The 21,214-nt window shown below is 27.9% G+C and overlaps 1 long non-coding RNA gene across 1 annotated transcript; it reads left to right on the top strand.

The window, feature by feature from the left end:
- Positions 1-9,761: 9,761 nt before the first annotated feature.
- LOC123206406 lies at positions 9,762-13,040 on the top strand. Its single transcript, XR_006500015.1, has 2 exons — positions 9,762-9,839; positions 12,814-13,040. It is a non-coding gene; the product is annotated as an uncharacterized LOC123206406 (long non-coding RNA).
- Positions 13,041-21,214: the final 8,174 nt, after the last annotated feature.

Below are 21,214 nucleotides of genomic sequence, written 5' to 3'. Positions count from 1 at the left end.
AACCTAGATCGGAGAGGAAACTCTGATTAGCTGAAGAGTAACCCTGAAATCTTCAGCCCGTCGTAGGCCGCCTCGCAATTATCTTATTTTCTTCCTTAAGAGTCTCTATGCATTATTTCATGTAGGCTAAACGGCTATTTCTAACATAAAGTATGCTAATTTTTTAAAGTTTTTTCTGTTAACTTTAAAATTTTTATTTATTTATTAACTGTTAAAATATATTAATTTTAAGGACAAAAATATTTTTTTATATTTAATATTAAAAATAAACTTAAATATGATTTTATTTTTCTCTTCTAAATTTGAAAAATTAATTTTTCTCCTCTAAACAAAGTTTAAAAATCATATTGCCCCCCTATGGTTTAGTTTTAAAATCTTGTCACTTTCTTCAGTTCTATCGTCGGTTATCTCTCTCTTTTAACGGTTTTTTTTCCTCTAACGGCTCATCTCAACTTCAACCCAACCCCTCTAATGTCAAAAGATGTCATTTGAGAAGAGAAATCATCTTTCAAAAAAAAGATAAGTTGTCTTGTCTTTATTTGAAAAAATGATTTTTCTTCTCAGATGATATCTCTTGAGTGTTAGAGGGGTTGAGATGATGTTGAGGTAGACCGTTAGAAGAAGGAAAACCGTGGGGAGAGAGAGAGGGTCGACGATGGCGTCAAAAAAAGTGATAAGATTTTGAAACTAAACCCTATAAGAAAATACTATTTTTTAAAATTTGATTTAAGGGATAAAATATTAGTTTTTAAATTTATAAAAAAAATTAGATTTAATTTTTAAAAATTAGAGTTTTATTAATTTTAATTATTATAAATAAATAAATAAGATTTTTAAAGTTAATGGAAGGATTTTAGAAAAGCAACCTTCTTCGGGCGGAAAGCAGTCCTTTGGCCTTTCATGTATCACGGTCAGTCTCAATCACCTATATATGATAAGGCACATGGGTGGGTCCTGATTGTAAAGTCATTCATGTTCATCCACGTATATGAAGAACTGTAGAACTCTTTTTTATTAATCTGGGAGACGATCGGACGATTTCTCAGCTTTCTATGTGTTATCCCTCGAAGATGAAGTACTACCAATAATCATATCAGCAACGTGCTGGGCAGGTGGGCAGGTGACCGTTTTTAGGAGCACCAATCCAGGGCAACTCTTTAACCGTGATGGAATCTGCTTTAGAGAACCATTTCCCTTCCCTTCCCCTCTTCATCAACCTCCAACCATGAGTTTGGTGTCACCACTTTCAGTTGTGAGTTTGGTGATGACAAGATTCACAACCATTAAAATCAATTTCATCAAAAAAAAAATAAGGGTGCAATTAGACACAATGCAAGAGATGTTAAAGAGTTTCAACAGTAGAAACCAAAGACTTGGAATAACTCACATTATCTTCAAAGTGTAAACTTGATTTAAATTTCAAAGAGAATAAAATTATTATAATACAAACACAAAAGCTCCAAACATTGAACAAAAATTCATAATTTTTTAAAGAAAAAAGTTTAGAACAAGATATAGAAAGTTTTTATTTAAATACTCGAATAAATGATAACAAGAGTAAGGATGAAAAAGAAGAAAAGGATAATGATGATAATGATTTATAAATTTAATCATATAATGATATATATAATATTATTCTATATAATAATATATTATTTATATATTAAAGTAAATGCATAAAATTGGGTGCTAGCATTGCACATTTGAATGAATGTGGGGGTGAAAGGGGAAATAGTAGGGGAAGATGCTTGAGTCGAAGGGGAGGGGTAATTGGAGGAATGGGAGAGCAAATGACAAAAAAGGTATGTGAATAGTAATTGTTTAAAGATTCTAGACAGACACGTGGGCTTCATAAATAATGGTGTTGTTCCCAGTGAAGTAGACTTTGCTTTGTTTTAGGGGTGTGTCAAAGAAAGTGGATGCGTGTTTGAATGTGATCAACTGTTCACTTTTACATTTTGTTTATTTACTTTCCCACTCGCCCTTTTTGGCTCGTGCCCCCACTCCCCCGCTTTGTGCTATTTTTATATTAATTTTCTAGTGGACAAATTATAATAAACACTAAAAATTAAAAGGTGTTAAACAAAATTATTTAAAACTTTAAGAATCAAGTAAAAATACCCTCAATCTAGAAAATAATTAAACTGCCCTTATATATAAAATCTATATTTTTCACGGATTTACAGTTTAAATTCAGAAAAAAATTCAGATTTGTCACGGGTCTTCCACATACGCAACAGGTTTTGGTATTTTTCATCAATTTTTCATATTTTTTGTCAACTGAAAATGACAAATAAAGATAGTACATCATCTCATTTCTTATTTAAATTAATTTATTGTTCGGAGTATTAAAATTTGAAGGAGATTTTAAGGTTTGAATGTTTAGGGTTTTGATTTTGAATAATACATAAAATATTTTGATTCTTGATTGTTTTGCTTAAATTTCTTAAGGGGTTTTGTATTATTGGATGTGTAAATTTAATTTGTGTTGAAATTAGAGACTGAAATGACGAGTTTTGAAAAAAATCGATTAGATTTGTCAACACTACGTTAATCTCCCACGGGCGCCTGTGGTGTAGGGGGAAATTTAGCGTTTTCAAAATTTTAGGGGGACGGGGAAGAGGGGGAGATCCACGGGGATCCATGGGAAATTTTACATGAACAGTGAAAATCGTGGGTTCGGTGGAAATTGACTTTTTTTTAAACTATAGGTCTGTAGACTTTAAACTTTCATAACTTTTGATCCAGGAGGAGTTAATGGGTCTATAATATATCAACGCGAAGCTCGTTTCAAGCTCTATAACAACAACCAGCTTTGCTAGTTGTGTCCAATTTGGAGGCCCAAATAAAACTGTTTCAGTATGTATTATACAATTTTTTTGTTTTACCAAATTTAAAATTTTCAGTTTTTATGATTTTGAACTTGTTTGTGACTAAGGTAGGTTTTTTTTATATGTAGTTTTCAAATTTGGCATCACTCTCTTTAGTTTTGTGCTTTTTGAGGCATGTTTTATGATGTAATTATGAAATTTTAGATCGATTTTTTGGTTTTTTTGTTTCTAAGCTATTCGAACATGTAGTTTTCAAAATTCAGATCTATTTTTCAGATTTTCGAGTGATTTTTTTATTGTTGATATTCTAGGGTATTTCAAGATATCTATTTATTCTTAACATGTTATTTAAATCTTTTATATATTATGTAATATCAAAATGCCCTCCATATTTTTTTAACATTTTCATTTAACCCTTAAATTATTATCAAATATCCAAATACTCCCTTTACATGACATATAAACTAGATTTAATAAATAAAATTAAGTTTTGAGTTAAGATTCATATAAGTATTTTTTTTCACAAATTAATTTTTTTCTATTCGAATTTAGAAATACGAATTTCTTCCTTCTGAACGAATCCGTAATAATTGATATTAAGTAAAAATAAGAGTAATAGTGAGTGTTTAAGTGATATAAAAAGTGTATGTAATGAGAGTGAAAGTGAGAGTGAAAATGAGTGGGTTTATATAGATGTGGTGAAAAATAATTTTGATATTTAAAAAAAAATTAAGGTATTTTTATTTAGGAATAGAAAAAATAAGTATTTTTACTTAAAAATAAGAGAAATAAACATGTTTACTTAATAAAAAGATAAAATGGGTATTTAATATAATTTCTTTTTCTAGTGAGACATATTTTGTTATAAAAATAACAAACGCCGAAGGAAATATGATCCTTCGGGTGAAAACCATGAAGTGAACTTGACGTGGCAGTGTGGGGGCCGGGTCAAAGGTCTAGTAGTAGTAACAATTTTTTTGGATCAAGTGAGACTTACTATTTGATTTTATATATATATATATATATAAGATTGAGGATGACTCATTAATTTTTTAAAATTTATTTTTTAATTAAAATCTTTTTAAATTATGTTTTTTAAATCGTCAACAGTAATAAACTATATCGGTCCAACTTAGATTGCCTATAAATGGGTCTGGTTTGCTACAATAATAGGACAAGTTTTTTTGATGTAAGGCTTTTTTTTCCCTAACACAAGCCAATCCGACCGAATTGACACTTTTAAAATAAATTATTGATTTATTTGTCCATCTGGACAAATTTGTAACTAGAGTTGTAATTATTTATACTATATATAAATTAAATTATGATTAAATTTGATTATAAGAAATATAGTTGGATGTGTTCAAGTCAACTTAAATTGAGTAAGGTTATTCTGATGGATATGAAATTAATTTAAATTGATTTAAATATTTTTTTAAATTGACAATTATTAAAATTAAACACGACATACAAAGATATTTTTTATATCATCACAGTACGACAATCCTATTATAATTATTATCTGCTTCAATCAAATATTATTCTTCTTTAAATGACTTTTCTTTATATTATTCATTAAAACGTGCCTCATAAAATAATAAAGAATTTATTTTAAATTCAAATTAAATATAATATTTTATATACGTGTGAGATGACTTTAAATGACTTTTCATTATATTATCAATTAAAACGTGTCTCATTAATGAATTTTTGTGGATACCCACAAGTCACCTATTAGTTTTTTTATTGGCCAAAGGGTTTATTCTGATAAAAAATATTCTTTGATATCAAATTTTTACTTTTTAATTATGAAAATTTTAAATACCCACTTATAAGAGGTCACATATATTAGTTTAATTTTAAAGATAAAATCGTTATTTTATTTTTAATATTAAAAATAAATTAAAATTTAATTTTTTTTATCCCTTAAAACCTTAAAAACTAAAAGCTTGTCCTTTAAGTCAAGTTTAAAAAATGATATTTCCCTCTAGGGTTTAGTTTCAATCCTCGATGCCAAATTCGGTGTCTTCGCTAGCAACGAAGATTCTTCGATATATCATCATGCTTCGACGGTCTCTCTCCCCTTCTTAGAAATGTCAGTTGATGAAAATCTCGTCTGTAAAGACAAAGATCTTGTCTTCGTTTTTTAAGCTTTATTTGACATCGATCAAACATCCAATTGAGTGGAGAGAGATTACTAGAGGGAGAGGTTGTTAGCAATGGTACCAAGATGGTTTCAGAGTTTAAAAACTAAACCCTTTGGGGGGGGGGGGGGGAGGGAAATGTCATTTTTTAAAATTTGGTTTATAGGGAAAATGATTAGTTTTTAGGGTTTGAGCGGGGGAGGGGAGATGAAATTTTAAAGGTTTAAAGTTCCATCAATTTTAACCATCTATAGTTAGGTAAATAAGATTTTCAAAGTTAAGGGATAGAAACTTCAAGTTAGAGGATACTTTGGGTGGGAAATAGTCATTTGGCTGTTTTTATTCATCATCTTCTTTCTCTTCAACATCAAACTTGCAATACACCTAACACAAATTTCACATATTCTTCCTTTTTTTTGACATCTAATGAATTCAAATCCACTATAAGATGAAAGAATTTGTTGTGTCAAAAATAAATTTAAAGAATATGAACATTAAACATTTTGTTATAATATTCATTATGTGTTCAAAGCTAAAATTCTTTATATCTATAGTAAATATTTTTATAATTTAAGTTAAATTTTCGTTTCCTCACATAATACTTATGTATTTGAAGAGAAAATTATTGAAAATTATAAAATGAATATATTAAAAAAAATTTGGTTTGGGTCTATATATACCTTTTTTTGTAGCTATGGGTGTGTTTCAAATTAATTGATCTTATAGGAATATATGACTTTCTTTTTTATATAAATTTAAAGGCATTATGTATTAAGAAGTTACTTTCTTTCTTAGTTATTAGATCTATAAAGATATATTTATCAAGCTATTTTTTGGGTAAAAGGTTAAATAACTACACAAAAGTGTAATAATAAGAGAAATACCATAGATATAAATGTACTATTATTTTTTTATACATATTTCAAAATTGATAATACCTATTAGAATTTGTCGAATCTTAAACATGGGTCATTTGAATAGATGTATTTTCCATATACATTAATGTTACAAATTTTATTTGTAAACTGTGTAAAAAAGATAAATCAATATAAAAATAAAAATAAGAGCAAAAGGTGACGATAATTGTTATCATCTTCAACTACAATTGCAAGTATTGTCAACCTTCGATAACCACTCACACACTCTTTATTCAAATAAATATATTTGAAATTGTTCTCTTTGTATTAATTGCTAGGGGTTAATTTATAACTAAGCATTTTAAAGAGTTTTTTTAAATAGTGAACTTTTGATTTATTAATTTATATATTTTCTTATAGATTTGAAATTTAAAGTCTATATAAATCATGTAATCAAATTATAAATTAATTAATCAAAATCTCACCGAATGAAAAAAAAAACTCATTAAAATGACTAATCATAAATTAACCCAACCAATTAATACACCAAGAACAATTTAAAATGTATTTACTTGAATAAAGACTGTGTGAATGATTACCTAACATTGACAATGCTTGCACTTGGGATCAAAGATGATAAGGATTAGAATAAAATTATATAAACTTATCTGTACAAATTATGATAATAGCTTTGTGATTAAGTGATACGATTGTTTATTTTTTCTCTCATTTTAAAACATCCAGTCAAATGCTAGTACCTTAAATTATCTGAATAAGTTTATATAACTTATTATATAAACTTATGAAAATCAAACACCCAATCAATTAATTTGAAACACACCCGTTTTTGTAAAAATTTTCACAAATATTATATAGCTGGAAACCTAAAATTTAAAAAACTAAAACTCGTCATTTATTTAATTTTCATTTAATATTATTATTATCATTACTTTATAAGTTAAAAATAATTAGTTATAGTAGTGTAAATTCCTAACCCTATAAATTAACTTCACTTCACCTGCTCAGGCAATAGAAGTAATTGATTAACTTCCCTAGTGAAAATTAAATATTCCTTATATGGTCGGGAATCCACACAACTACAACTAATTACTTATATAATAGTAGAAATAATAATAATAAAGTAAAAATAAAAATAAATGATGAGTTTTAGTTTATAAAATTTTAGGTTTTCGGCTATATAATATTTTTTCACAAGTTTGAGCATGTTTCCAGTTGGTTGATTCTATAGGGATATACCAATTAAACTTTTCTTTTATATTTAAAGATGCTATAATAAATGTATTATGTATTAAAAATTTCCTTTTTTCTTAGATTATCAGAGTTTTAAAGACATGCATATTAATAATAAATTTCAACCGGGTTATTTTTGTAGGTTTAAAAGGAGAAAAGCTGAAAGACTTACATACATGTTCATAACATACATGGTATAATTGTATGATAATAACAAACATATAATAGATAAGTTGGCATAAAAGTTACTTATGCCCTTGTTGATTTTTGTTTGATTCTTCTAGTATGGATGAAGTTGAACCTTGAAAACACAAGACCTCTAAAAGAAATCTACACTTTTGCTAACCGGAGGAAGAAACTGAATTTGAAAGGTTTCGTGAGAGAGAACTTTGTTCAAAATGAAATTTGTATAGGTTTTTGTGATCCAAATTGTAATTAATATTGATAATAGAATAATGTGAAAAATAAAAATTTTGAACTAAACCCTATCATCAAGATCTAAGAGTTGTTATATATATAAGAAGAGAGTTTTAAATTATAAACCTGCATTTGATGACTCTTTTAAACTAAAGTCCGCTTTGAATTTGTCTCGAACACATCCACTATTCTTTATAACGTAATAGGGTTTTTACTCATCCATACGGAGGAAGCCACATACATATGACAATATGAAGGCTTGGTTTAGACACATGTGATTGCTAAATCACCAAGAATTGATGAGATAAGAGTGAAAATTTTAAGAGAATTTATTCTCTCTAGGGTGGGTGGCTAGGGTTTCAAAAACCTTTATGAATTATGATATATATTTTTTAATATATATGAGACAAATCATAATTTTAATCCAATTCTTTATATAGTTGAGCCCATGAGCTATTCTAATTACACTTTTGGGCCATCTTTTAATAAATATTAATTGGCTTTTAAATGTTCTTAATATTTATTACTAAATATTAAAACACAATTTTTAAATATCTAAATTCACCTTATTTCAAATATCCCAAGGTGATGGGATGTTAATATCTAAATGTCTTTTACTAGGAAATGGGATGTTACATTACGAGCCACTAAATGTGGGATTTGTGGCACAAGGTTAAGAAATAAAAGTAAGTTTGTACAATCTGACTCGAAAAGATTGAGTATTTGCCAATATTGTGTGACATTTGAGATAAGATAGAAAGTGATAGACAATAATTGTGTGCTTTGTAGTGTGAAGTTAAGTGGATTTGTTATTATTGTAAGATTTGTGGTATAAAAATAAATGTCAATGTTGTGTGACTTTTGACATAAGATAGAGATAACATGCTATTGTTTTGTGCTCTTTAGCATGATGTGTTATTGTTATGTGATCTTTGACACAATTTCACAAGTCAATACTATGTGATCTTTGTCATAAGAACCCGATGTGAAAGCATGAGGGCTATCTTGTGATGATACCTATGAGATGCTTTATGCATACACCCATATAGGGCATCTACAATTATGATTTGTTGAGTTAACGTTTTATGGGTTTTATAGAATGAGGAGATCAAGATGATTATTAGGTAATGTTCTATAGGTTCTCATCCTACTAAGGCTAGTTAGGTAGTAGTATTAGGATCAACCTTGTAGAGTCAACCTGTGGACACCACATATATCTAATATACAATGCAAGAAGCTTTGAGAGAGAACTGAGGTGGTGTAAAAGTAGACGGATCACTAGTTCCTCTTAAATTTGTTCATTGAGAGTGCATGATCGTGCCAACGATTATCTAATTTGAAATTCTATACAAAGAAGGCACGTCTTGTACGATATAGATTTTCCTATAATGCATGACAAAGTTATAAACAAACAAAGGGAAAGACAATGAAAGTTTACTTTTTTGAAGAATAATGAAGATGAAGAGTTGGTTGAGCCCAACAAAAAAAAAAGCACCGATTCGGTGCAAAAAAAAAATTATGGGAAAAAGTTTTTGCTACTTTTATAAATATGAATTTGATATGATGAATAGAGAGGTTAGAGATTAAAAAAAGGGATTTTTTTGGCATTATGGTAATTAATGAAAAATTAATGGAACACTTTTGTACTTTGGATTTGGCATTGAAACAACGTTAATTTGAATTTCTTTAACAATTAAAAAAAAAAAAGAATAAAACGGCTATTTAATACGCGTTTAACATGAAAAATGTGTAAAATACGTGTTTAATATATTTTAGGTTAAAAAATTAGAAACTTCATGTTTAATATGCTAATTAAACGGAAATATAAATTAAACACAAATTATTCCAGTGTTTACTAACTAGGGTTGAAATATTAAGACTATTAAGTAATTTATAAGAAAATTAATGAAAAATATATAAGGCATGAAATACAAATAAGGTAATAAAAGTTATTGATTAACTTTCCTTGTAAAAATTATATATTCCTTATATGGTTAGAAATCATTACTATTATAACTAATTATTTAAGACTTATATAGTAATAATAATAATAATAAATAAATAATGAGTTTTATTTTTTAAAATTTTAGGTTTTGGGCTATATAATAATTTTTCACAAGTATGGGTGTGTTTCAAATTAATTGATTTTATAGGGATATATGAATTAAAATATTTTTTTATATTTAAAGGTATAATAAATAGATGTATTTTTTGTGTATATAAGCGTTACAACCCTAATTGTAAAGTGTGTAAAAGATAGATAAAAATACAAATGAAAGTGAGAGGCGGCGATGATCGTTATCATTTTCAACCACAAGTGCAAACATCGTGAATCTTAGGTAATCACTCACACATTGTTTGTTCAAGTATATATATATGTAAAATTGTTCTCCTTGTATTAATTAGTAGGATTAATTTATGATTAACCTCTTTTGTTAGATCATAGGTTGATCTTCCTAATGAGCTTTATGAAATCTTCTCTAAATCTAACAATATAAGAGTTCTAGATTTTCTCAGCTTTCGCAATGTATGCAAAAGTTAAAGACAGTTATGTTTGATAACTAAGAACATATTCATGGTGTTAAAACCACCCCTTGTCATTTATATTCCAAAAAAAAAAAAAAATTTATTGCATTATCAATTCCTTTCAAAATACACATACATTTAAAAACCCTAATTTTTCATATTCTTATCATAGTTTAAATATTTAAGATAAGGTTTTGCAATAGATATTTCCTAGCTCTAATGAAATTCTTAATCTATGGAGTTGTTAAAGGATTTGGTTAAATTACTTGGTAAGTTGGTAGAGATTCATTAGTACTAGTATATATACAAATGCTTAAAAATAAAGTAATATTGAATTTGTGGGTTAAATTTATAGATACCGTTGATGAAATCATTTTAATCTTTAGTTTTTATGGTATGCTTTAATCTTAATGTTATGTGATTAAAATTCCTCCTCAATCACAGATACAATTCCTAAACAGTGACAACGAACCAATTTTGTTTAAGTCTACAATTAGTAAGGAAAGCCTTAAGGCGAACAAGTTTTCTTCCAAAAGCCACGAAACAAGAAATAGGAACCCAATCTTGCATGACTATCATAATTAGTCAAGCATTGAGAAATTGTTTCTCATTATCAAGGAATCATCCTCCTTAGTTTCGACAATCGTAATGAAAATAGAATTACTCTTCTATCATGTTAAGACCATGATGGCATTGTCACACCCACGTTTGCACAAAGGGTTATCATTTCATATTTTGGATTTGAATTGTGCATATATAATAAGTTAAAAGGCCTTGTACGATCATGCACACTAGGACTGCATGCTCATACATATGTTGAGAAAGACATAATGGTCATTTTGTGCATGATGCATGAAGTGTTTAATTATGGAAAAATGTACTTCTGTGCATGATGGAGATGTACACCTGTACACCCAATAAAGGATAAGCAATGCCAACTGGTTGCAATGTATGCTTGTACATGACATATAAATTTTGGATAAAAATGTTTCTGATGATCATAGTACATGATCTTCACCAGTAAACCATTTGTATGACTTCATAGAGGTTGCATGCCTATAAATGGCATTATATGGCCAAAATAAAAGGGTTTATGTGTCTCAATGGAGTTATTTACATTTGCTACATTTTCATGGCAAAAGAAATAAGACAAAGAGTAGTGAGACTTTGAGTGAGCAGAGGTTGTTGGGTAGGAGAAATAGCATCACTGAAATTAATTAGTAGCCACGTAAGGACTTGGGTCACCTCAGATGGCAAATAGCATGAAATTTTTTATGTTGGTTGTATGATATGGTTTTATATAAAAAAAAAATGGATAATTGGATTGATAATATTGAAGTTATGACATAGTAAACTAGATATGGTGCTAACATGATTAGAGATATGTGCATAAATATATGAATAAATGATGGTTTGAAAGCATGTTGAATGTTAATGGTTGTAATAATGTATTTTGTTATGTTAAAAGTGATAATAGGGTAGAGATTTACATTTATGCATTAAGAAATGGAGTTTGATCACTGGAAAATAGTAGAAACAGTAGGAACGACAATGGTGCATGACCGTACATGTCTTAGATAGAAAATAACCAACTTGTGCATAGGTGTACACTCGTTGGTATTATGTATTAAGGTTATGTATGGTTGTGCATTATAGGTGCATACTTGTATATAGCCTAAGAGGATGCACGATTGTAAGTAGTTAGAATGTACATCCATGACAAGTTGAATGTAAAGATAACGAGCGTTAGTCAACATTAGATAATCGTTAGTCAAATAGTGGGAAGCACAATTATGACTCTAAAGTGTATACACTTGTGCATAACATTTTTTATGTATAGGTGTGCATGGTTAGTCATGCTCGTATACAGTAAAAAAATGATAATTTTACCCATATACTATATGTTGAAACAATGACAAAGATAGAGAGATAGCGAGGCCTTACTAGAGGAAAGTTAAGGCAATTAACAAATAAGAGGAATCCAACTATATGGAAACTGACATATAGACCGAAGTGGATTTAGATTGAATTCAAGAAAGTTAAGAAAAAAAAAAATGAAATGATGTACATGGAATTAGACATGTTAAAGCAATAGGGTTGTAACTAAATATTCATGAGATGTACCATGCAATTGGTATCAAGGCGTATTAGTAGTTCATTTATAATCAGGTGTGCCTGGTAACAAGAATCGCACTAGTTTATTTCTCATATGGTCAACGAGATGTTTCATATATGAGCCTATGGTAGAGACCATCTAAGAATTGTTTTTAGCTAGCAGTCTATAACTATGCATACATGAAAAGGAAGAGATAACTACCAGATTCCTCATGTAACCAGGGTGTCAATGTTTAGTTAGCCTAAAGTTGCTAACATTGTGTTATGTGCACCAATAGAAATAGACATTTGAGATGTCATTTAGTATGTTTTCACAAGGCATTTGGGATATTGTTTATTATGCTTTCACAATGCATTTAGGATGTCGTTTAGTATGTTTTCACAAGGTATTTGGATACCTAAGATTAGAAGTTAGGTATTTGATCGATATCATAAGTTTAGGACTAGTCATTCAAGATAACGGTGCCTACGGAGTTAGGGCATGTTATGTTATAGATTAGTCAATAGGCATCTGGGATGCTGAAAAACACCCAAGGGCAGACCACATGTTATATACAAATTCAATTCAACTTAGGAACCTTAGGTAAGATCATTATGTTTTAAGTGTCGGATGGGTCACCTACTTACTAAGTATTGTAACATTAATGTAATCCTCTATTTGTGGTTCTACAGGTAGACAAGGTGAGTAACAGGGCATGCATGGAGCCAGCGATCAAGTTTAAGAAACTTACATGAGCAGGGGCATTTGTGTCATTTTATATTTGTGTTATGGAGTTTCAGTTGAGACTGTGTACTTGGTTATATGCATGTTTCAATTATAGATTTGTATTTTAGACTTATTGTGTGGATGACTTGAGATTTGAGTGATGATTAAGGTTTTATTCAGTTGACATTTTGCACATCTTTTTGCATATATATCAATATTAGTATATTATACTATGAATTAAATTTATATCTTCTGTACATATTAAATAGAAAAGTAAATACGTCTTTTTTTATTCATATTCCTTTTGAAGTATGTATTTGGAAAGGGATGTTACAGACACGTAACTATTTCACTACCTTAAATACTTGCATATATTATTATAGGGAACCTATGTATTACACACATAAGAGGTTGTTTGTTATGACTTAAATTAATGGGGTGCAAAACGCAAAGAGTGAATTACCTTGGGTTAGTAAATTTACATCTCTGAAATTATGTTTATAATATTTTGAAATAAATATTTAAAACATAATTAAAAAGCCTAATTAATATTATTAAAGGGTTTGGGTCAATTATGCAAATACTCATAAGAGTTGAGGTGAATTATATAGAAAGATTATTAGGGTTATGGTATAAATTCATGTCATTCCATAACCCTAGCCACCCAACCTTTTGGTTCATAAAATTTTATCTCGCCTTGTCAGCTCTCCCTCTCATTGAAAGGAAAATTTCTTCAAAAACTTCTCAAATTTATTGTTGTATTCACACTATCATCATATAGGTTAACGTTTGTATGTCATTTGGTTGTTGTACAATGCATATATGAACGAGTGGGACCCCGAATATATTATGAAGGAAGTGATTATCATTTGGGGTAGATTCAAAGAAAATGAGTCATCAAACGCAGGTATAAATGTTTCTAATATTCTCTTTTATATGTATAAGTAACCCTTTGATCATGGGATCAAGTTTCTTATGTTCTTCATTTTAGTTTTGTTGTTATTTTTTTGCAGTTTTGCTTTATAATACATAACCCTCGAAAAATTATACAAATAATTAATCTTAATGAGATCTTTGGTTTCTTTAATAAATTTCAGAGATCGGGTATTCTTTATCCCTTGCCTGAAATCAATTTGATGAAATAGGTTTTAATTCATACTCATGCTCTATCCTTGTAACTTGTGGCTTAAAAACTCTATTTGTCCTAGCGGGAAAAATTATTATCCTATAATCTATCCATCAAAGATTAAGAAAAGTTGTTGAGTGAGGTTCAATATGTTAGCTAAATAAAAATTTCAAAATTTAGACTTATATTCAACACCAAATATTACTAGAAAGACAAAATGTAACTTTTAATTTCAAAAAATATTATATGATGAAATAAGTTTGCATAGGTGAGGCATTTATTTATCCCTCACGTTTTGTATTCTAAAACATTGGTCGAGGTAATACCAACCATTCATTTAGGAAGTAGTCTGTTATTTCACAATTGAAAAATGTCTCATAATTTCCCTTTTCAAACTATATATATAACAAGTATTGTCTATGAATGGCAGGTGATAAAGACAATTGCTTTCGCCTCCCCGCTTCTTTACATTGCTCAATCTTGAAGACATTCTATCACCAAGGAAAATAGCTTCATGTTTATCTCTCAATTGGTTCACCTTAACCCATTTCATCTTACATAAACTTATTGTGTACACTTCAAGATGGTAAATCGTTGGAGGGAAATCAACAATCAATAGTTGGTTCTTTGAAGCCACGAATCTCACATGCCAAATGTTGCTCAATCGAGGTAAGTCTTTTAAATTCAGAAGAATCACCTCTTAAATGACACTCAAAACACTAATATGATAACCATTTGATATATAAAAAATTCTACCACTAAAAACAACAATGTCTATAATAGATCAAGTATTCACTCTAGAGACAAAGAACATCAAAATACATTGGAGAAAGAACTGCAAGAAGAAAATTATTTTAGAAGCAAAAACTCATCATTTATTTATTTTTGTTTTCATTTTATAATAATAATAATAATAATTATCATTATTATTATATAAGTTAAAAGTAAATCAATATAGTAGTGTGGACTCTTAGCTGTGTAAAGATGTCTAATTTTAACTAGGGAAGTTATTAATTAACTTCCTTATTTAAAATTAAATATTCCTTATATGATAGGAATCCACACTACTATGACTAATTACTTATATAATAGTAGTAATAATAATTATAATATGAAAATAAAAAATAAAAATGAGTTTTAGTTTCTAAAATTTTAGGTTTTGGGCTACATAATGCTTTTTTCATAAGTTTGGGCGTGTTTCAAATTAATTGATCCTGTAGGAATATGAGAATTAAACTTTTCTTTTATATTTAAAGATGTTATATTAAAGGTAGTATGTATTAAAAAGATTTTTTTTTACTTAATTATCTTATTTATGAAGATATACTTCTTACTAATAAATTTCAACCAAGTTATTTTTAGTGTGAAAAAAAATTAAATAACTACACACAAGTGTAATAATAAGATAAATACAATATGAAACTCGATCTATTATGGACTTTTGTGACAAAAGTTTTTGTATAACAAGTGTCAAATTGATATTCAGAGTATTAAAACTTGTGAGGTGATTCTCCTTAATATAAAAGGCTCACGTCAATTGAACGACATTTGGTATGTGAGGTTTGTGGTTTCAAAGAACCAATTACTGATTGTTGATTTTCCTATGACAACTTACCATCTTGAAGTGTAAACAATAAATTTATTTAACATGTAATGGGTTAAGGTGAATTGATTGAAAGATGAACATGAATCTATTTTCCTTAGTGACAAAATGTCTTCAAGATTGAGCAATGCAAAAGAAGTGGGGCACATATTTTTATCATCTATCATTCATAGATAATACTTGTTATATATATAGTTTGAAAGGGAAGATTATGAGGTGTTTTCGATTGTGAAACAACAAGATACTCTCTGAGTGAATGGTTGGTGTTTCCCCAACCAATGTTCCAGCATAGAGAACCTGAGAGACGAATAAATGTCTCACCTATGCAAAATTATGTCATTATTTAATATTTTCTCAAATCAAAAGTTGCATTTTGTATTTTTAGTAAATGTTTCTCATGCTTAAATGATATGGAACATGAATTATATGTACTATTGTCATGACGACTTGTATGTAATTGTTTAGTTATGAGGTTAAAAATTCAGAAATGGCAATTTAGATGAATTAATGTGAATTACGCATGCTAAAAGTAGTTCTAGAATGATTACTATAACCAAGGTATATAAAACCTTATTTTTAATGCCTTAGGGAGTAGAAACGATAGTAAAAAACTTGAGAATTTTAATTACATATAAAAATGATTATCCATTATAAATAAATTTACTTTTTTTTTTGACACAATTTAACTTGTTCCAATGTTTTCTTTTATTAGAGAATATAAATGTTAAAAATAAATTTAAAACATAATTTTTAAAGTTTAAAAAATATATTCAAGCTTGAGTTGAGCTCGTCCTCCCATAACTCAAGCTCAAGTTTAAATTAAATATTTTTTTATACCTAATTTGGCTATCAAATTTATATTTACATGTTAAATTCCTTAAAAGAAGAAAATTTGAAAAAGTAATTTTTGACATATCAAAGATGCCAATTTGTAGTTGTCCTAACAACAAAGCTGTTATAACATTATTATTATTATTATTATTGTTGTTGTTGTTATTTTATATATAAAATTGTATCTCCTGTTATCAGTTGTATGGACTTAATTCATTACAAATCTAGCACATAAATGATGAACTTTAGTTGAGGACAAGGTTCCTATTATGAGATATAATTTATTTATATTTATATTTCTAACTGTATATTATTTACATTATTCAATGCATTTATATTATTAAATTTTGTATCATTTTAAAGTTAATATATGTTCTTGAAACATTAACATGTCTCATAAATTTATAAGGAAATGTGAAGATATATATGATATGTATGACAAAAAAGGTAATAGAAGCTATTGATTAACTTACCAAATTAAAATTAAATATTCCTTATATGGTTAAGAATCTTCACTACTATAATTAATTACCTTAATCTTATATAATATTAATAATAGCAATAATAAAATGAAAGTGAAAATAAATAAATAATGAGTTTTAGCTTTTAAAATTTTAGGTTTGGGCTATATATTATGTTTTCACAAAGTGCGGGTGTGATTAAAATTAATTTATCCTACCATATATGAATTAAACTTTAATTTTATATTTAAAGATGTTATATTAAAGGTATTATATATTAAAATGTTTCTTTTTATCTTTTTTCATACTTATAAAGATATTCCTATTAATAATTAATTTTGAGTATTATATTGGTGTTCTTAGTATCAAAACTTATGAGGTGATTCTTTTGAATTTGAAAGACTCACCTCAATCGAGCAACATTGGGCATGTGAGATTTGTGGCTTCAAAAAACCAGCTACTAATTATTGATTTCCTTCCCATGGCTTACCATCTTGAAATGTGCATAATAATTTTATCTAAGATACAATAGGTTAAGATGAACTGATTGAGTGATTGAGAGATGAACATGAAGTTATCTTCCTTTATAACAAAATGTTTTCAAGATGGAGCAAAGAAGTGGGGAGGCGAAAGAACTTGAGGGACGTTTTCTGATTGTGAAACAATAAACTACTTCTTGAATGAATTATTGGTATTTCCATCATCAATGTTTAAACATAGAGAAAGTGACGGACGAATAATTTTTTCACCTATGCAAACTTGTTTCATCACAAAATATTTTCTCAAATTAAAAGTTAAATTGTCCTTTTTGTAATATTTGGTGTTGAACGTGAATCTGAATTTTAAAACTTTTATTTAGCTAACATAATAAATTTAATGTAGCAACTTTTCTTAGTCTTTTATAGATAGATCATAGGATAGTAATTTTTTTCGTTGGAACAAGTAGAGTTTTTAAGACACAAGTTACTAGGATGGAATATAGATTTGAATGAAAAACTATTTCGAATTGATTTCAGGGAAGGGAATGAGGATTCCCCATCCCATCCCTATTTCCTAAATTTATTAAAGAAATTAAGGGTCTCACTAATTATAATTATTCGTATGATTTTTTATAGGGTTTTCTCATGCATTATAAAAACAAAAATACAAAAAAAAAGTAGTATACATAATATAAGAAACATGAGAAATCTAATATCATGGTCAAGGGTTAATTAAGCATATAAAATAAGATGTTGAAAACCTTCATACTAGTGTTTAATGGCTCATTCCTTTTCAATTTACCCCGAATCTATAACTATAATGCTCTCTTTATTTACTTTACTCCAAATCTTATGAATATTTACACAATTGGTTCAAACCCTATAATAAACACTAGTATGAATTTTACACACACTCTACAATTAGAGTTGTAACACTTAAATAAACAAAACTGCATCTATTTATATTGACTCATGTTTAACATCTGTAAAATTCTGATAAATACTACCAGTTTTGAAATATGTCAATGTAAAAATCATACAACATTTATATTTATTGTATTTATCTTATTATTATACTTTTATGTAATTATTTATTTATTTTTACTGCAAAAATAACTTGGTTGAAATTTATTATTGATAAATATACGTAGCTCGAAACCTTTTAAAACATAATACCTTTAATATGACACTTTTAAATATAAAAGAAAAGTATAATTTATATATCCTTGTAAGATCAATTAATTTGAAACACACCTGTTTTTTCGAAAATTTTCACAAGTATTTTATAGCCGGAAACCTAAAATTTAAAAAACTAAAACTCATCATTTATGTAATTTTCATTTAATATTATTATTACCATTACTTTATAAGTTAAAAATAATTAGTTATAGTAATGTAAATTCCTAACCCTATAAATTAACTTCACTTCACCTGCTCAGGCAATAGAAGTTATTGATTAACTTCCCTAGTGAAAATTAAATATTCCTTATATGGTCGGGAATCCACACAACTACAACTAATTACTTATATAATAGGAGAAATAATAATAATAAAGTAAAAATAAAAATAAATGATGAGTTTTAGTTTATAAAATTTTAGGTTTTCGGCTATATAATATTTTTTCACAAGTTTGAGCATGTTTCCAGTTGGTTGATTCTATAGGGATATACCAATTAAACTTTTCTTTTATATTTAAAGATGTTATAATAAATGTATTATGTATTAAAAATTTCCTTTTTTCTTAGATTATCAGAGTTTTAAAGATATGCATATTAATAATAAATTTCAACCGGGTTATTTTTGTAGGTTTAAAAGGAGAAAAGCTGAAACACTTACATACATGTTCATAACATATATAGTATAATTGTATGATAATAACAAACATATAATAGATAAGTTGGCGTAAAAGTTACTTATGCCCTTGTTGATTTTTGCTTGATTCTTCTAGTATGGATGAAGTTGAACCTTGAAAACACAAGACCTCTAAAAGAAATCTACACTTTTGCTAACCGGAGGAAGAAACTGAATTTGAAAGGTTTTGTGAGAGAGAACTTTGTTCAAAATGAAATTTGTATAGGTTTTTGTGATCCAAATTGTAATTAATATTGATAATAGAATAACGTGAAAAATAAAAATTTTGGACTAAACCCTATCATCAAGATCTAAGAGTTGTTATATATATAAAAAGAGAGTTTTAAATTATAAACCTGCATTTGATGACTCTTTTAAACTAAAGTCCGCTTTGAATTTGTCTCGAACACATCCACTATTCTTTATAACGTAATAGGGTTTTTACTCATCCATACGGAGGAAGCCACATACATATGACAATATGAAGGCTTGTTTTAGACACATGTGATTGCTAAATCACCAAGAATTGATGAGATAAGAGTGAAAATTTTGGGAGAATTTATTCTCTCTAGGGTGGGTGGCTAGGGTTTCAAAAACCTTTATGAATTATGATAATTTTTTTTTAATATATATGAGACAAATCATAATTTTAATCCAATTCTTTATATAGTTGAGCCCATGAGCTATTCTAATTACACTTTTGGGCCATCTTTTAATAAATATTAATTGGCTTTTAAATGTTCTTAATATTTATTACTAAATATTAAAACACAATTTTTAAATATCTAAATTCACCTTATTTCAAATATCCCAAGGTGATGGGATGTTAATATCTAAATATCTTTTACTAGGAAATGGGATGTTACATTACAAGCCACTAAATGTGGGATTTGTGGCACAAGGTTAAGAAATAAAAGTAAGTTTGTACAATCTGACTCGAAAAGATTGAGTATTTGCCGATATTGTGTGACATTTGAGATAAGATAAAAAGTGACAGACAATAATTGTGTGTTTTGTAGTGTGAAGTTAAGTGGATATGTTATTATTGTAAGATTTGTGGTATAAAAATAAATGTCAATGTTGTGTGACTTTTGACATAAGATAGAGATAACATGCTATTGTTTTGTGCTTTTTAGCATGATGTGTTATTGTTTATATGTTAGAGGGCTATCTTGTGATGATACCTATGAGATGCTTTATGCATACACCCATATAGGGCATCTGCAATTATGATTTGTTGAGTTAACATTTTATGGGTTTTATAGAATGAAGAGATCAAGATGATTATTAGGTAATGTTCTATAGGTTCTCTTCCTATTTGAGGCTAGTTAGGTAGTAGCATTAGGATCAACCTTGTAGAGTCAACCTGTGGACACCACATATATCTAATATACAGTGCAAGAAGCTTTGAGAGAGAACTGAGGTGGTGTAAAAGTAGATGGATCACTGGTTCCTCTTAAATTTGTTCATTGAGAGTGCATGATCGTGCCAACGATTATCTAATTTGAAATTCTATACAAAGAAGGCACGTCTTGTACGATATAGATTTTCCTATAATGCATGACAAAGTTATAAACAAACAAAGGGAAAGACAATGAAAGTTTACTTTTTTGAAGAATAATGAAGATGAAGAGTTGGTTGAGCCCAACAAAAAAAAAAGCACCGATCCGGTGCAAAAAAAAAATTATGGGAAAAAGTTTTTGCTACTTTTACAAATATGAATTTGATATGATGAATAGAGAGGATAGTGATTAAAAAAAGGGATTTTTTTGGCATTATGGTAATTAATGAAAAATTAATGGGACACTTTTGTACTTTGGATTTGGCAATGAAACAACGTTAATTTTAATTTCTTTAACAATTCAAAAAAAAAATGAATAAAACGGCTATTTAATACGTGTTTAATATGAAAAATGTGTAAAATACGTGTTTAATATATTTTAGGTTAAAAATTTTGAAACTTCATGTTTAATATGCTAATTAAACGGAAATGTAAATTAAACACAAATTATTCCA

The sequence above is a fragment of the Mangifera indica genome, chromosome 2, assembly GCF_011075055.1.
Source record: "Mangifera indica cultivar Alphonso chromosome 2, CATAS_Mindica_2.1, whole genome shotgun sequence".
Taxonomy (NCBI): domain Eukaryota; kingdom Viridiplantae; phylum Streptophyta; class Magnoliopsida; order Sapindales; family Anacardiaceae; genus Mangifera; species Mangifera indica.
The sequence above is the reverse complement of the archived record's forward strand: the minus strand, read 5'-3'. Positions and strand labels throughout refer to the sequence as shown.